Here is a 17,875-nt window from a genome sequence, read left to right as displayed (position 1 = left end):
ACGGCTGTGTGGTGTTTGACTGCCAGCCGGGCTAAACCACAACAGGCCTCATTCAAAAGTCTCTCTTATTTTCAGTCTGAATGTCTCTTCAACATATGCATGTGTTCTTTGATCCTCCTATCATGCACCACTGTGAAGAGCCTGACTCTATCCTCTTAATATTCTCCTTGTAGGCACTAGGTGCCCTTCAAAGCCATCTCCTCCCCACTCTGACCAAGGTCAGCTCTCTTAACCTCTCCTCACGGAGCAAAGTCATGTCTGTCGATAGCCTATCATGGTAGTCCACCTGTTATCAACCTCCAGGTAGAATGTGGTCCATTAACCATTATGCTGTGAGCCCAACTATCCAACTATTCAATCCATCTAGCTGTCCATCCATCCAGACTGTAATTCACTAATTCAGATACAAGATTATTCTGGAGAGTGTAAAAGTCTTTTTAATGTTGAGGTAAATGAAAACTAATGCCCTTCCCTCGCTTATCTGTACAGTTATTTTATCACACATAGAAGGTAATCAGGCTTGTCAGGCATGATATACTCTTTGTAAAATCATGCTGTCTGTTTCCAGTCATTTTTCCCTTCTACATGCACCCAATGAATGTGTTCCAAGACAATTCACTCTTTGGTTTTACCAAGAACAAACACCAGGCTGATCAACCTTTAGTTTCCCAGGCTGACCTGTTGGCCTCTTTTTAAAGCAAGTAGTACATTTACTTTTCTCCAGTCATTCGGTACTCACCCCGATTTCCAGAATTCCCTTCAATACATGTGAAGGGAATAAATCAAATAATCTCTATAAAGCATCTTGGTAATCAGAGTATCAAATGACCAAAAGTGTAGCATGAAAGAATCATTAAAGGTGATTCAGTGAATCAGTAAAATGCTAAAATTCACCCCATCAAGTTAGGAGAACTTGCATTTCTCATTGAAACACTTAGAAGGAAAAAACATCTTCTGTAAACCCAAATATGTCCATCAGAGAATATGACTTCAAGGTTGCTCCAGGGCTGGCCCAAACAGATCTAAACAGTTCATTTGGTCACACAACAAAAACGCTTTGCATTAGGAAAGTTTAAAGTTAATTTGCATTAGATTTTTTTTTTTTTTCTGCTGCAGTGCTCAATAAAAATTCAGATTACTCATGCTTTCTAGTTTCCTTAAAATTGGTCTCTCTCAGTGGACCACATTCTTGATGGCCTGCTGTTACCTGCCTTATTGATTGCACCTCACTAGTGCAGGCAAATCTACAGGAAAACAAAAAAGTCAAATTGAGCAGCTCAGAAACGTGGTAAAGTGAGATGTATGCAGCACTTTCATTTGACAGGTTACCACACATCTTTCGATCTGAGAGATGAAAAATTATTTCCCATAAAAAAAAAAAAGATATAATTAGTGAAAAAAAATGACACATAATAAATAAAATACCAAAAAGTTCAAGTTTTCAATCAAAAAAATAAATTTAATAGAGACATTTGTCAAGGTGTACTAGTACTTTTATTTACATTATAAATGAAAAGTTTAATACTTTGATTACAATACTAGAAAAATATTTTGGAAAAAACATCAAGGTCTCTTACCAACTAAATTCATATAATTTAACCTTCCTGCCTTTTTGATATACCTTGCCACCCTTTCTTTTGCCAATCTGGTGCCACTTGGAATGTATAACATACTGCTATTTTAATGGGCTCTTCTCAGAATATAATGTTTCCATTGGAATAGCTAACGCCTACAGATAAGTCTTGAGTCAGTAATGTAATCACTTCTGAATATGAAATAGACAAAAGAGGTTTAATGTAAGTTGGGAAATACTAATCAAGTCCTGTGAATGAAGTATTAAACACCACCATACTTTTAGACATATCAACGCAATGTATGGAATTACTGGTTTACAGGACTCATGAAATGACTGCATGCATGGCTTTGTAGGAGGTTTGGTTATGCAAGATTTGGAGGAGAAAATGTATTTTTTGAAACTAAAATATACAGGACAACATTAGGAAAAAAAAAAAAAAAAAGAATAATTTTTCTTTGCCAGAGTGGATCTCAAGTCAAATGTGTGCTGAGAAATATACAATCAATAAGCAGATCTTGATGAAAAGAAGACAAAAAATAATGCACAATTTGCTTCAGATTTGTTACTAACTCTTCCTTTTTTTTACTGAAGAGAAAGACACATGTGTCCTTAGGGGAGAATTCAAATTTTTTGCTGATGTTGTTGTCCTGATAAGAAAAATGAAAACTGAGACACTGCATTCCTAAGTTCTGGAAATGTCATGTGGACTTGAAATACATGGTTTGCATTCGTAAGTGCTGTCACGTGGACAGTGACTCTCATCTAAACACCACAGAAACTAAACAGCTCTTGTCACCAAAGACAGCTGTTTCAAGAGAAAATGTAATCTGACACAAGCTATTGGAATCTGAACACCTAGAGGATTTGAGCAAGTTCAGTTTTCTTGTGGCTGTTCACAACTGCTGTTCCCCAGGGTTCAGTATTGGGATCAGTTTTTTTTAATATCTTTTTCAATGATACTGATGAGGGGATCGAGTGCACCCTCATTAAGTCTGCTGACAACACCAAGTTAGGTGGGACTGTTGATCTGCTTGAGGGTAGGAAGGATCTTCAAAGGGATCTGGTTAGGCTAGGTGAATGGGCCATGTCCAAACACATGACATTCATCAAGGCTACATGGCAGGTGCTGCACTTGGGTCATAACAACCCTATGCAGTAATACAGGCTTGGGGAAGAGTGGTTAGAAAGCTGCCCAGCAGAAAAGGACCTGGGGATATTGGATGCTACCCAAGTGAACATGAGCCAAAAGTGTGCCAAGGTGGCCAAAAAGGCCAATGTCATCCTGGACTGCATCAGAAATAGGGTGGCTAGTAGGACTAGGGAAATGATTGCCCCTCTGTACTTCACTCTGATGAGACCACATCTTGAGTACTGTGTTCAGTTTTCTCCCCCTCAGTACAAGAAGGATACTGAGTTGCTCGAGCATGTGCAGAGAAGACTAGCAAAGCTGGTGAAGGGACTAGGAAACAAGACATACGAGGAGCTTCTGAGGGAACTGGAGCTGTTTAATCTGGAGAAAAGGAGGCTCAGGGAAGACCTCATTGCCCTTTACATCTACCTTAAAGGAGGTTGCAGCGAGGAGGGTGCAGGTCTCTTTTCTCAGGTGACAACTGATAGGACATGAAACAATGGCCTCAAGTTGCACCAGGGGAGGTTTAGATTGGATATCAGGAAGAACTTCTTCACAGAAAAGGTGGTCAAGCATTGGAACAGGCTGTCCAGGGAAGTGGTGGAGTCTCTATTGCTGGAAGTATTTAAGAGATGTGTGGAATGGTTTAGCAGTGAACTTTTAATGTTAGCTGGATGGTTGGACTTGATGATCTTAAAAGTCTTTTCCAATCTAAATTGTTCTAAGATTCTCCAATATCTTTTTGTCCAATTCTCCAATATCTTTTAGTGACGTACAAAGTCTTAAAAGGTTCAAGGACTGACTGACATCAAATGGGAGTAAGGTTTTGGAGTCATCAGGTACATTTCAACACAAGTTTAATTTTATATTGAAATAGACAGAAAGCAGTTTTTGTTTGCTTGTTTTTATTTTGTTGTTGTTTTGTTTTGTTTCCCTTCCAGTTTCTGGCAATTACCATTCCTAACAGCTGTGTTGTTAAAACTTCCAGCTGCTTAATAAAATTAAGTTCCTGGCAGTCACTTTGATAGCAAGATAACAAGAAATCACCAAGAATCTTACAGTGTTGCAACCAGCTGCATGGTATTTCAAGGTCTTCACCTTTGAGACAATCCAGAGTGTAGGTTAAAATACTTGCAAACAGTACAGAAGCTTATTAATGCCAGTAATGACAGAAATAGAAAGGAGCTTCAATTTTGTGTAGTTAGAAGTGAAATAACTGTGTACCTCTTTATGATTTTACATCTACTGCTACAAAATGAATAAATAAACAAACTGAACAAACAAAGGAGAAACTACCTGGAAATAAATAATTTGGGCCAATAAATCATCAAATCATAAACAGAAAGCAGGAAGAAAGGAGGGAGAGAAGAAGCAGGGAAAACAGCCACTTTTCACAACAGATGTTTCTTCAATGCTTTGCTCTTCTATTTCTTTCATATAACCGAGCAAATATTTGACAATATTCTTCCTGCTAAATATTTCAAGGGACCCCATTACTCATCAGATTCTTACTAGACTAGTTACTGTTCATTTCTACTGTTCATTTCTTCCCAGTTTCTACCTCAAACCACTACTGTTCCTTTCAACCATGTTTGAGAATTTAGGTTCTAACTATTTGTATGTGTAAGACTGGTCACAACATTTTAAGTAGTGTACCTGCCACAGAATGACTCCACAGAGACTTTCTGCCATGGCATACACAGGAAAGGAATAAAGCAAACAGACAAACCCCCACCTGAAAAATTTGACTTTGCATAGGTGAACCTAGCAATATTTTGTCCCCCTCTACCCTGCCCTTGTGAGGCATTGGAGCATTGGAGCATTGGAGCACTTGGAGCACTGCATCCAGGTCTGGGGCCCCCAGCTCAAGAAGGATATGGATCTGTTAGATTAGGTCCAGAGGAGGGTCACAAAGATATTAAAGGGGCTGGAGCACCTCTCCTGTGAAGAAAGGTTAAGAGAGCTGTGAATGTTCAGCCTGAAGAAGAGAAAGCTTCAGGGACACCTTGTTGCAACCTTTCAATACTTAAAGGGTGCTCATAAAAAATATAGATAATATTTTTTTTTTTTTTTTACTTAAGCAGATAATGATAGAACAAGGGGAAATGGTTTTAAACTAAAAGAGGGGAGATTAATATTAGATATTAGGAGGAAGTTCTTCATGCAGAGGGTGGTGAGACACTGGAACAGGTTGGCCCATCCCTGGAGGTGTTCAAGACCAGGTTGTCCAGGGCCCTGTCCAACCTGATCTAGTGGGTGGCATCCCTGCCCATGGCAGGGGAGTTGGAACTAGATGATATTTAAGGTCTCTTCCATCACAAGCCATTCTAAAATTCTATGATTTTATGATTTTAAAGGCAGAAATGTTATTTATTGCTCTTTTTAGTCAACAATTCAGGTTGACAGTCTTGAGCAGAGGCTACCAGCTAACAGGTCTGTTCAGCTGAAATGATCTGCAAAATGTCATGCTATACAAGGACTCAGTAACCCTTAAAAGTCACACATACCTTCCCCTCAATAGACTCTTAAGCAGTAACACATCCACATTAAGCCCAGATATGTTTCCTATACACACTCTGTTAGTCTATAGCAATGGAAAGCCCTTTGAGAATCTGTACCTTAATCAGCCCTAACCTCTTTGAGATATTTCCCTCATAGGGATTTACTTCAGCTTAAGAACCAAGGTTAAAATAATCCTTAACAGGGTATGTTGTGGAGCAGCCATTTTGAACAATTTTGGTAATAATCTCGCAGAATCACTCGGAAACATTGGATAACTCACAATACAATGTCTTAACATTCAGCTTTTATTTTCATCACCTCAGTGTTCTTGCTTGAATCTGAATACTTTTGGAAGCGCAGAATTTTGCTTTCCATTCCTTCTGCTATGCTCCTAGCCATGTTTGGTTTTGTTTTGCACTGTCAGCCTTAACATTGAAAAGGTAGCAGAAGACTGTCTTTGTCATGGTTCACTAGCACTGACCTGAAGTTTGATATGTGGGCTAAAAATGAAATGTGGTTTACCACCGGATTGTATTGGAAAGTCCCTCCCTAAACCTGCTATGCTGTCTGATTTCTTCCAGTAGTTACGAGCCATTCTTCTACTTCCAAAATGTAAAACTTTTCAATATTCCCAGACAGAAAATGTCACTCAAAGCTGGATTTCTCTGTGAAATTATGTAAACAAAAGGCTGTCATAGCTGATGAAATTGAAAAGTCCATGAAGCTAAACATGTCTCAAGGCACAGTTTCTGCCTTCTGGCTCTGATCCTAAGGAGTACAAGTACTATGTGCATATCTGTTAATAGTGTGTGCTAAAATTAGGCTATAGTAATAGTAGCAGGGAGAGGTGTGCTGGTGATAAGGTTAATTTGTTTTGAACACTGTGTTTCATTAAGATGTAAATATGTCAAGTGAAGGAAGAAATAGAAATAATCATCCCTGAAGAAAACGAACTTTTCTCCCACTCTCGCAGCCTTCAGGGAGCAGCCATGTAGCCAAATTCCCTTCATATAGAAATAAATGCTCCTATATGCAAGCAAAACTCAGCCATAGCTAAGAGGAAACCTTCAGAAAACTGAAGAATTAGCCACATTATATTAAAACAAAACAAAACAAAAAAATAACAAAATGAATGGATGTTTCCTTTAAAATTACTTTTCATAAATATACATGAGGAATAATGTATATCCCCCCTTGAAACTCTACAGTGCAATTACGTAGTGCTAGTAACTGACTTGTTAAATGATCTTGGTCTTTTTAGTGATCAGTTCTTCTTACCTAGAATCTTAACAGGAGCACCTGGTGGCTCAGGAATTTTTAGTGTGAATGAAACAATCGCTCATTTGGAAGGAGTCTATTTAACAGGCTGACCTCAAGACTGGTGTGGTGAAGGTTTATGGGAAAAGTCCAAACCTACTGGTTTATTTAGAAAATAAGAGGCAAACTTTGGGTTAGAAATGCTTAGAAACAGCAAATTTCAAAGCCAAATATGAGCTGAGAAAAACTGCTTTGAATTTAACTAGATAATGTTAGTTCAGTCACCAAAGGGAAAAGGTAGATGTAAAATGCGGAGGTTGGTTTTGGGGGAAGAATAATAGCAGGGAAAGGTGAGAAAGAGATTATCTCCTATGGATAAAAGAGTGAGGCAGGTTATTTATCACCAGTGGTAAATGGAGGGGCTGTCAAGAGAAGAGAGGAAGATTATAATGTGCTTTAAGACTAATACACCTCTCCAGCCTGGGATTTTTCGTATCTTGCACAGTTAAAGCTTTCCCATGCTTGCTTTTCTGGAGGTGTTTTCTAGCTGTCCCCTGAGGATCAGGAAGTGGAGTGATTGTTTCATCATTAAAAACAAACAAACAAACAAACAAACAGAAAACAACTACCTTTTGGTATGCTTAATCAGTTTCTTGCACGAGTTAATATTGGTGGATGACAATCATGTGAATTTTCTCACACTTTCCAGAAGAGAATTCAATAGCTTGCTGGAGTTCATAATGTTATGGCATGTGTGTCACACCCATATGTAGGATTTTGGTAGCTCTGCTACAGACAATGCTATAGCTGAGGATAATGCTACTCTACCTGTCACATGCAGAGTTTCACAAAGTGCCGCTTTTTCCTTCTTAAACAACATCTTGATGAGTACAACAGCATACATAGGTACGTTATATGAGATTGATATATTCTTTAATAAAAATAAATTGAGGAGTGAAAAAAGTCTGCTTCAGTGCTAGTAGTACTGTAGTCTGTATAGGGAAATCATTTGCATGGGGAAGAAAAAATTGATTTTGCATACATAAAGACAGGCTTTGCACTAGCTGCTACTACTCAAGAACGGAGTCTTGGGACTAAAGCAGTTTGATGAAAAGGGGAACTCGGTGCTTATCAGCACAAAGCAGTTCAAGTGCGATGTAGTAGTTGGGAATAAAGGAACAGGGGGAGAACAGAAGGAGAAGGAGAAGGAGAAGGAGAAGGAGAAGGAGAAGGAGAAGGAGAAGGAGAAGGAGAAGGAGAAGGAGAAGGAGAAGGAGAAGGAGAAGGAGAAGGAGAAGGAGACGGAGAAGGAGAAAGAAAAGGAAAAGGAAACGGAAAAGGAAAAGGAAAAGGAAAAGGAAAAGGAAAAGGAAAAGGAAAAGGAAAAGGAAAAGGAAACCCTTAACATTATGAAAAGTGGAAAACATCTTGAACACTCTGTGCAGCCCTAGTCTATGCATTTCAAAATGTGTACAGTTCTACCAAAAATGATACTAATAAAGGCAGCAAGTAAAATATAATGAGGTTTGTGTATGAGGAAAAGTGAAATACACAGTGACTTCAGCATGGAGAGACAACTGAAGGAGGATGAAACAAAATCATGAGTGACACAGAGACAGAAAACAAGGAACGGTTGATTAATGTCTTCTCCACAACCAGGACTAACGAGTTTGAAATATAGTTAATATACAGCAAGTTAAAAAGGAACAAGAGGACATATTTCTGACACTTATTCATGGTGCAGAGTTATGTCTCCTGGAGATGCTGACAGTTAACTTGGATTCGCAGAGACTTTAAAGTACTCATGGAAGAAAAGTGTCTTAAAGATAAAAATGTTACATGATGCATCAAGTTCAGGAATACTTTGGGCTTCAGATAACTAGAAACCAAAAAAAAAAAAAAAAAAAAAAAGGACTGAATTAGATTTCTGCCTCATTCAATAAAGCCATTATTCTGTCAAGTCCTCCTGTATTTGATTAGTACACCCACTGAAATATGTCAGGGGCCTCAGTAAGACCCTTGATTTCTTTACACAGTCATACAGCAAACTGGTGATTGTACCTGTTTGGTATTTTCCTAGAAAAGACATCATGAATATTTATGTTATACATATTAATTGCTTTGAAGATAACAAATCACTATTGGGGTGTTCAATCATATGTATTCTGATATCACTGATCTCAGTATAAGCTATAACGATCATTTGTTTACACCAGAATCATAACAGAGATTAAGAAATTTTAATTTCAATCAATTTTCTGTCTTTTTCTATAACAGAAAGGCTTTTACAGGGAAAATATTTTTTTCTGGTTCTTTTGAATTTACAGTGAGTCTAGAAAAAAGTAGATATTTAATGTGAAGTCCCTGCTCTGAAGTCACAGGAATCCATAATAATTTATTTAATAGAAAATAAGTTTCTTGAAGCTTGAAAAATGTCCCAGATGATAAATAAAAAGAACCTAGTAAGAAATACCCATGACTTTTATTTTTAAAATTGGATTGTGAGGGACAAAGAAATTGTGAATGTCATGATTGTAATACTGAATAAAATGTCCTTGATCCACAAAGCTTTACTGCTATTACTGGTAAATATATTGTTCTAATTTAATGAAAGTTCTCAACAATTACAACAAAAAATATCAACATAAGTATTAAAAAAAAAAAAAGACAGCACTTGGCAATGAGTTATATCCATACTCCTTAAATTATATAAAATTCCTCACAGGTCACGGAAAAAAAGACACAGTAGGGACATATCCAAATAATAATACTTATATAGACCTTATGGGTCACACTATACAAAATATATAGTCTTTTCAGTTTCACTTCTACATGTATCTACAATATCTACATGTAACAAGGTAATTTAGTGTCCCTCCATATACCTCATAGCTTAATGTAATATTTTTAACTTGCAAATTGCATTAGATTTTGTTGTATGTTATACAGAAATGCATAATGCTCAGTACAGAAGTATGTCAAATGAGTAACTCCTACACCAGTCTGTATTCACACCAGTAATGCATTTTGTGTTTAATTTCACATACAAAGATACAGAACAAAATGTAATGAAGCTTATACAAGACAAATATGTCAGCTTTTGCTCCTCTCCAAGGCCTGCAAGCAAAAGGATGTCTACAGAATATTTAAGCAAGCATTATGGATGTTGTCAAAGCACCACACCTGCTTACAGGACTTCTGAACTAGTCAGAGATGCAAGATATCACTCTTAGCTGTTCAGTGTGAAGTAAAAAGTCTGTAGCACCAGAATTCTGGTTTTGGCATCTCCCTAAAATTGGATTATAAGAAATGCATTGTTATCATTTCTTAGCTCAGATCTACTTATGAAGTAAAGTGGCTTAACCTTCGTATTTGCTTCTATGCTCTATCCTGGAAAATTATATTGCACAATGTCAGAAGAAAACACATTATTAGGTTGGTCAAGAAACTGGCACTAAACAGTATTAATGGTCTGTTTGCATGTCCCATCCAATAAATTTCAAAATTAGAGGGAATGTTTATATATTGGACCAACTGAAGAAGGGAACTGGGACATAGACTGCATATGAATTTTACTGGACAAAAAATTCCAACTCAGCCTTTGAGTTCAGAATTTTCTATGTTCACAATTTCAAGTGAAGAAACAGATCTGGTTATATCTCCAGATTCTCCAAAGAACATCTCTAGATTTTCTAGATTCTCCAAAGACAGCTCTTATTTATTTATTTATTTATTTATTTTCCCAGTGTTACAAACAGGCATTGGATAGGACAAAAAAAAAAAGTCTGCTATGGAAGTATCCTTGGAGACAGTAAAAACAGAAAAGGCAGTGAAGGACACACAGAGCTACTGATGTGAGAAGGAAAGTATCATATTGAGAGCTGGGTTATGTGACCTTTGTGGGAAGTTTTCAAAATAAAGCAATCAGAAAAGGAGCACAGATAGAGCAGTGAGATGGAGTTCCTGATACTTATCAATTCTTTCAATCTCCAGCAGCTATGAAATATGAGATGCAACCAGTGCTAAAATGCTATTAGCAGTAGTACCATGATGGGAGCAGTTACAGAGGTAACCTGACTATGATGAGATACTACTGACATAAAATGGCTGCTAAACTCTGACAGGAGAAAATGTCTGCCAGCCTGGGAACTCTGCCTGGGAACTTGGTCTTTGCTACCTAGGAACAGGATGTAGGAACCAGGGAGCATCCTTGAGAGGTGCAGTTGGCATTCTGAGAAGCAGAGACATCTTGAAGACTAATCAACAAACATGAAACAAGAAACTGAGGAATAACTTATCACCTGAGAAGGAAAAAGAATAGCCTGAAATACGGGAAAATAAGCCCGAGAAAGTGGGAATTGGTGTAAGAAATAAAAATTTGTTTAAAGAAAGTAAGAGAAAATAAGATGCAACAACATCTATTAGTTATTTCAGAAGGAAGATAGAAATTAACAGCATGTGGTGGTATCCTAATCCCCCTTTATGTCTCAATGGGAAAAAAAGGGCCTGATTTTTTACCCAAAATGGAGCTCCTCTCACTTCTTGTACTGCATGTGCTTCTCTATATTATATAACATTACATTACATTACATCTATCTCTATCTCTATTATATTATATTATATTATATTATATCTCTATATTATTTTTGAACAGGTTGAACTTTCACTTGAATATCAGGTTAACTCCATGACACTGACATCAGACTGACCCATAAATTTTGCAGCACTACACATCCCATAGATGTGGATCAGCTTCAAAGTGAGACTCTCTCCATTACTTTGGTCTCCCTTCTGGGCTAACTTCTAGGGGGAAGATTGGTCTCTGAGATCAGTTTTATTAGACTATCTGAGGTCACCATGACCTTGACTTGCCCCCTTCTGGGATTGGTTAAATGTGATCGGTACCAGTGATTTTATGCACATATACGTCTGTAAGTATATTAGTATAGTCTTAATAAGTATAGAAGTGACAAATATGTTTGTGATAGGTATGGTCTTGATAAGTATATTTTCAAAATACTGCTAACTTTGTTATTTACAAATATATTCACAACTATAGTATTATTGATAAATTTGTTGAACCTGTCATACCAATTCATATTTGCTGCTATATTAGGGATTTTACTGTTTCTAACTGTTGCTACTATTAATTTTTTCTATACCTTTAATATCTACTACTATATTTTTTCCTAATAATATTTCTAATCGTTTATTATCTATCACTATATATTTGCCTTATTAATCTTAGTGTACTTGCTAGTGGTGATTTGTGGTGATCTGTAATAAACAGAAATCTTTAGCAAATAGAACCTCCATGTTCTTGTATATTACAGCATCCTTCAAACCCACTGTTGTGTTCCCTATATATACATACAGGCCAGATAAACCCTCTTTGGTTGTGATGCATCAATACAGCCATTTCACTGATTTGGCAGCTCTAGCTGTGGGAGAAGGCTTTGGTGGTCATTTGGTCAAGTATTCAGTGACTTTCACTGTTTCATATTGGACAGTCAAGACTGTAAATGCAGAAATTAAGTTAGCCAATTAAGTTTAGCTTCTAGTGAAACTCATAAAAGAGTTGTAAGCCTCTTGGTGATTTTATTCATTTTTGACTTGGCAACAGCTGGAGAAAGTTTATGTATCACAACTGTTTGCTACACACTAATTTGTTAATCATTATTGAACTGGGAAGATTGCCAGTAAAAGAAAAAGTGGTAATTTCTACAGCTGAAAATAGATTCATTTAGTTCATTCCCTAGTTTTCTTTGGTGCAGTGGTGAATGTCACACTGCTATGCTGTTTTGTAAATGGCCTGATCAAATTCATATGATTAAGAATATCTTTTTCTTCCCAGGAAATTTTCATTAATCTGAAGCATGGCCAACTCGTTGAAAAGCAGTGACTTGTATTCTAGGAAAACTTAGATCAGGCAGTTTCCTTGGTACGTTGTCTTTTAAGTCTGCAGTCAGAGTTAAGAAAAAGGAAAGGGGACAGGAGAAAAATACATAATTACTGTTTGCAATGTTCAATGGCTTGACTAAAAAATAAAGTGGTTTATTGTTGGAAAGCAAAATAAAAATATCCATAAAAACAATGTGGAGTATTTCCAGCTTTGGTGTCACTTGTTTGTAGAAGTCAAAGTGGCAAATGTGTGACTTGATAGCAAGAGGTTGAATTTCCCCGATTTGGATGCTGAGATGGGATCTTAACTGGGAAATAATCAAAATCTCCTGCTGCCGTAATAGCTCAATGGAGTTGTCTAAACCTTTATATTCTGCTCTGAGAAGGAAACTGTTTAACACAAAACATATTCTAAATCAAATAATACTGAAGCAACTTTTGCCTAGTTTGAATCCAACAGCAAATAACTACTTTAAGTTTATTGTATTAAAATCTGAACAGTTCTTAAAATGTGACAAATTACAGACCTAAATCTCTGAGAAGAGAGCTTCCACTTCATAAAAAGAAATAGTAAAAGCAAAGTAAATGTTGAATCTCTTATCTCCTCTTCTTTATAGCTAGTTTTCCTGCTGTAACACCCTATGAGAAGTACATTTTCAGGGAAAAAGGAGAGCAGACAGTTCTGCCAGGCCAGTACCTTATGTAAAGGAGAATTTTCCATCTGCAGAAAAAGCACCAAAGACTGGGGACTCAAGATGGATGTGAAAAATTCAGATTGTCAATAAGACATTCACTAGAACTTAATAAGATCCTGCAGTCAGCAACAAAACAAGGGGATCAATGTGAGGATTCAGAGTGTAAAAATATTATGGCCAGATCAAGAAAATATCGATAGCTGCATTTTGAATAGCTGGGAAGGGGAATTATATGTGCATTAGCATAGAGAAGACACAATCTGATCAAATACAACCATTATAAAATATTTACTTGCTTTTGTCCTCTTCTCACCCTAAACAACCTCATCATCTTTTCTTCAGCTATCAAAAAACCTCTAGCCAACACTGAAAACAAAAACTAATTTATGTAGGATCAACAGGGCCCAAACAGAACAATGAATGACTTATACTTACATCATACAGCAAAATTAAAGAACGAAAGGACAGCTTTCTTTATAACTCTTAAGAACAACTCTGAAATGAATGCTGAATTGAATCTTTGCTATAAAATACTGGGGAGACTGAAATATATAAAAAAAGTGATTTTTGTCTCTTAGTTCTGCAGGTTTTGGAGTATTTTCCATATGATTTCTTTTTTTTTTTTTCTGAAAAATCATATTAATTCCTGCTTTGCTTGTTGTGAGGTTTTTTTGTTTTGGTTTGATTTGTTTTTTTTAGTTACACATATAAATGAAAAATAACATTATTCTTACAGGTAATACAGATATAATAGGGCCAAAAAATGAAAATATCTGCAAATGGTAATAGCAGTCTTATCTACAAGAGATCACAGCATGAATTTTTCTTTTATTTACTGGATCTTGAATATTGGCTGATATTGACAGTAATTAATTCATCAAGAATAATGCTTGTAATAAAGAGAAGAGTGCAAAAGAAAATATTTTCATAGCAATTTAGAATACACATAGTTATTTGAAATAGACATAAATTAATGTTGATGAGATTTCTGCCTTAACAGGACAAAATTTTGTCTTTTGGAGTTAAGATCCTCCCTTACAGATCCCTAACCTAACAACAACCCAAGAAAACATCAAAGCCTTGCTTTGAGCAGGATGCCAGCAAGATGACCTTCTGACATCCTAAATTATTCTGTGGTTCTATGATTCTAACTGCTCTACATAAAAACATGTTTTCTGGAAATTACAACCTTAAAGAACATTAACATTGATATAAGCTCCCCCCAAAGATGTTGGTTTTTAGAGATGTAATATTGCATTGCTGATGCGTTCAACCAAAACTTAAAGAGAGCCCAGGAGCCTTCAAGTAGGTCAGAATACTTGATTCTCTTCCTAGTGCTCTCCTTCTGTGTCATTCTGAAGTACAGCTACTTTGATCCTATATCTTTGATTTTTTCTGAATAATAAACACTACTTTGAAAAAATACCCCCTATAGAAAAGTTTGATGTTGTTGTACATATTTCAGCCCTTCCCAAATGTTCAATTCTAATTCACTTGAAATAATTAATTCAAAATAACTAAGATGACTGTTACAAAGACATGACTATTTGAAGAGCCTATGTACAGTTAACAGAATCCCAGTGTAAGATTCTGTGCTCTTTCACATACATCATCACAAGACAAATGTAATTTTGCTTGTATTGCTCTGCTGTGGAATGGCAGTGACACAGGGCTGATTTTAGAAGGTCTTTAGTTTTCTAAGTACAAAGAAGGTGGACAGATGAAGGAAATGAACCTACTTGAAGGCACTGCCAACTAAGTAACAGATAAAAGGTTGGATGACACAATGGAGATTTTACATGGTTAGATGACAGAAGAGATTGTATCATAAAAGACCTTCCTTTCTTTAATTTTTGAAAGACAGAAAGTCTGCCTCCAAACACAAAGAGGAGAGAAGAAACAAATCGGTTTGGAAAGGTAGCTAAAGTAAAGCCTAATTTTGGGGAATCTCTCTGTACATTTTCTGTTATATATTTCAGTAATTAAACTGTGAGACGGAGCTCTGGGAAAGGATGTATTTAAGCAACTGGATTATTTTGGAAGATAAACAAATATCCCTGCCACAAGACAAAGACGACCCGCTTGTGGAAAACTACAACATGGGGTCTGAGATGAGAAGTCCCAACAGAAAGATCAAAGAAGGAGACAACTCAGGAGCCCAAGGTAGCCCAAGGTAAGTTTCAAAATCACTTTGGTTCAGCAAACAGAAATTGAAGTGTACAAAGTCTGACAAGGGAGTAGTGTGTTAACACCTGTCATCATAATTTACATAGTTGCTGGTTAAAAAAATAAATAAAATAAAAAATAAATAAATAAAAAATTATTTGCAGAGAAGCAGAAAATAAGTTCCAATACCACAGTCAGGATTCCATATATTATAAAATCATTGGCATACTGAAACTTAATCTCCACACAAAAAAGACATCCTTGATTTAACTGTTGTTTGATCAATGATGTACTTGACTTTCAGGGGAAGAAAAAAAAAAAGGCATTCATTATAACAAAAAGTTTTGCACACATAGTGTTTCCAAGAAGTTATTGTCACAACTGCTAAAACCATGTTTCCTGTTTCTAGTCCAAATTTTTTCAGCTTCAGTTTGTAGCCACTGGTGTCTTCTGTCTGTCTGCTAAACTGAAGAATCTTCTAGAGTGGAACTTTTCCATGCCCCATGTATGTATTAATAAGGACGCTGGAAGAAATCCTTGTGTTTTCTGGAATTTGGGGGATGACTGACAGGTGCCTTGGGGAGAAAAGGGTGGAGAGGAGGAGATGGAGGTACTGCCTGCAGTGACTTCACTAGGGAGAAAGTATCAAAAGAGATCTGAAAACAGTCAGCTTATTTTTGACATGCCAAAGTGGTCTTATCCTCTTGAATGATGTTTTCACAATACTGCATACACCTATAAGGTGCAGATCTTTTCCCACATAAAGACAAAAGCCCACATAGCTATATGAGCTGATCCATTAGATCTTATTTAATTTTGGAATCAAATTTTTCAGTCAGCAGGTTTTTAAAACATACTTGATAAAATGCTGTATGAACTAACACAGTGGATTAAAGGCACATTCCACCTCTGATGTTCACTTTTACAAATTGCATTTACTGCCACACCATACAGGTTTCTTTCCTGTTTCTAGATTATGGTACAACACAGTGCTCCTCTCAAGTGCTGAACTTCCTCAATCTGTAGAAACACAGAACACATAGCAGTGGGTCACCATTCCTTAGTCTGTTTTGTTCTCTCCAACATAGTTTCCAATTATAGTGAAAAGAAATTTACTCTCCTCATTCCGCTGACATTTAGAAATCTGGTGCCACATTATTTTTCATATACTTCCACGTTCAATCACGCTGGGTGAACCTTTCTTTTAAAATGTTAGAGGTGCAATCACAGAAAGCATAAAGCCAAAGGAACAGCACTTGATGACTCCTAAATTGCTAGTATTTAAAAGTTTCAGAATAACATTCCAGAATATTTCCAAAATTCACATAATAGTTTTCAATTACTATTCTTCAATCCAATTTTCAGCTCACACGTGAGGAAGTTTGATATAGTAGGATAAAGCTATGTCTCAGGAGGCAGAAGAAAAAAAAAAATTTTCCTCACAATTTTCCACCTCATGAAAAGCAGAACAGTAAAAGATGCAAATTAGTTTTCTCCACATTAATCTCATATTATTTCCTTTTGCTCTAAAGAACCTTCTATATCTTTTTAAAACATCACAAAGTTTTAAAGTGGCTTTGAATACATGAAACTAGCTAAAATATATAACATTTGAAAATTAAACAGAAAAGTTATTTTGTTTTTGTTTTCTGCAGGAACTTCCTTCCCCAGTCCGTTCAAAACTGCTGTGGAAAACAATCTTTCTTTTTGACGATGCTATTATAAAGTCTATCAAAAGGTATTTAATGCTCCCACTGAGTTAGGCTTCAGCTTTCTTTCTCTTTCAAAGGGCCTCCCCATGCACTCTAGCTTCATGCTGGAACGTGTTGTCAGCACCGATTTAAAAGGCTAAAGTGCTGTTTGTGAATAATCAGTGCCACCTCCAGCAACAGGCATGAAATGCTATTAGCCAAAAGACACCCTCCCTTCAGCCCTGATCCCGATTCTTAGAGGAAGGTGAGCAGCTGGGAGCCTGCCCTTTTCCAGCCACCTTGGCAGCAGGATGTCCCATCTCTGCTCTACAGCAGCCAGCCTTGTGGGCTTGCTGCCTTGCTGCAAGAGAAACTGGCATGAGCAGTTTTAAGGAGGAGGCATTCGTGGCAGCTCTCTGGGCTCCAGCTAGCCAAAGCAGGGAGCAGAGCAACCTACCTGCCACAAAAAAAAAGAAAAAAAAAAAAGAAAAAAGAAAAAAAAAGGTCCCTGTATCCTCTGCTGAAGCTCCCTCACAAGCCTAATGAGGCTTTAATTGGTTTTAGCATATGATCTGCCTCAAGCAACAGAGGTCAAAACATCAAATGTAATGAAAAGAAGACCTGCTGTCTCATTTATGTGACCTGAGACAGGCAGTGAAAACAAAATTACATTTGAATGAGCAGAGGATAATAAGATCTGTGAGTTACAAGTGGACTGGGAATTCTCTATGCCCTGTCCTGATAAGGGCAATTAGAGAGGCATTATCACAATAAAACCAAGTGTTCTTCAATAATCAGGTGAACTTCTAGTGAGCTTGCTGGTGCTGACAGTTCACAGTCCAAAGAAGGCAGAGGCATCACCTGAATAAACGTTTTCTTTAAAGAAAACACATTAGTTTAATTAAACCCTTTAGAAAAAAAATAAATACATAAAAAAATTAGGCACCAAGGACAAGAA

The 17,875-nt window shown here is 36.7% G+C and overlaps 1 long non-coding RNA gene across 1 annotated transcript in view; it reads left to right on the top strand.

The window, feature by feature from the left end:
- LOC121068359 overlaps window positions 1–16,959 on the top strand; it is a 57,348-nt gene extending 40,389 nt beyond the window's left edge. Inside the window, exons 2-5 of the long non-coding RNA XR_005818830.1 lie at window positions 11,119–11,223; window positions 15,040–15,233; window positions 15,636–15,731; window positions 16,882–16,959. This is a non-coding gene — a long non-coding RNA (uncharacterized LOC121068359). The remainder of the gene's footprint in view (window positions 1–11,118; window positions 11,224–15,039; window positions 15,234–15,635; window positions 15,732–16,881) is intronic.
- Window positions 16,960–17,875: the final 916 nt, after the last annotated feature.

Source organism: Cygnus olor, chromosome 3 (genome assembly GCF_009769625.2).
Source record: "Cygnus olor isolate bCygOlo1 chromosome 3, bCygOlo1.pri.v2, whole genome shotgun sequence".
NCBI classification, from domain to species: Eukaryota; Metazoa; Chordata; class Aves; order Anseriformes; family Anatidae; genus Cygnus; species Cygnus olor.
Note: the sequence above shows the minus strand (reverse complement) of the source record. Positions and strands in the feature narration are given on the sequence as shown.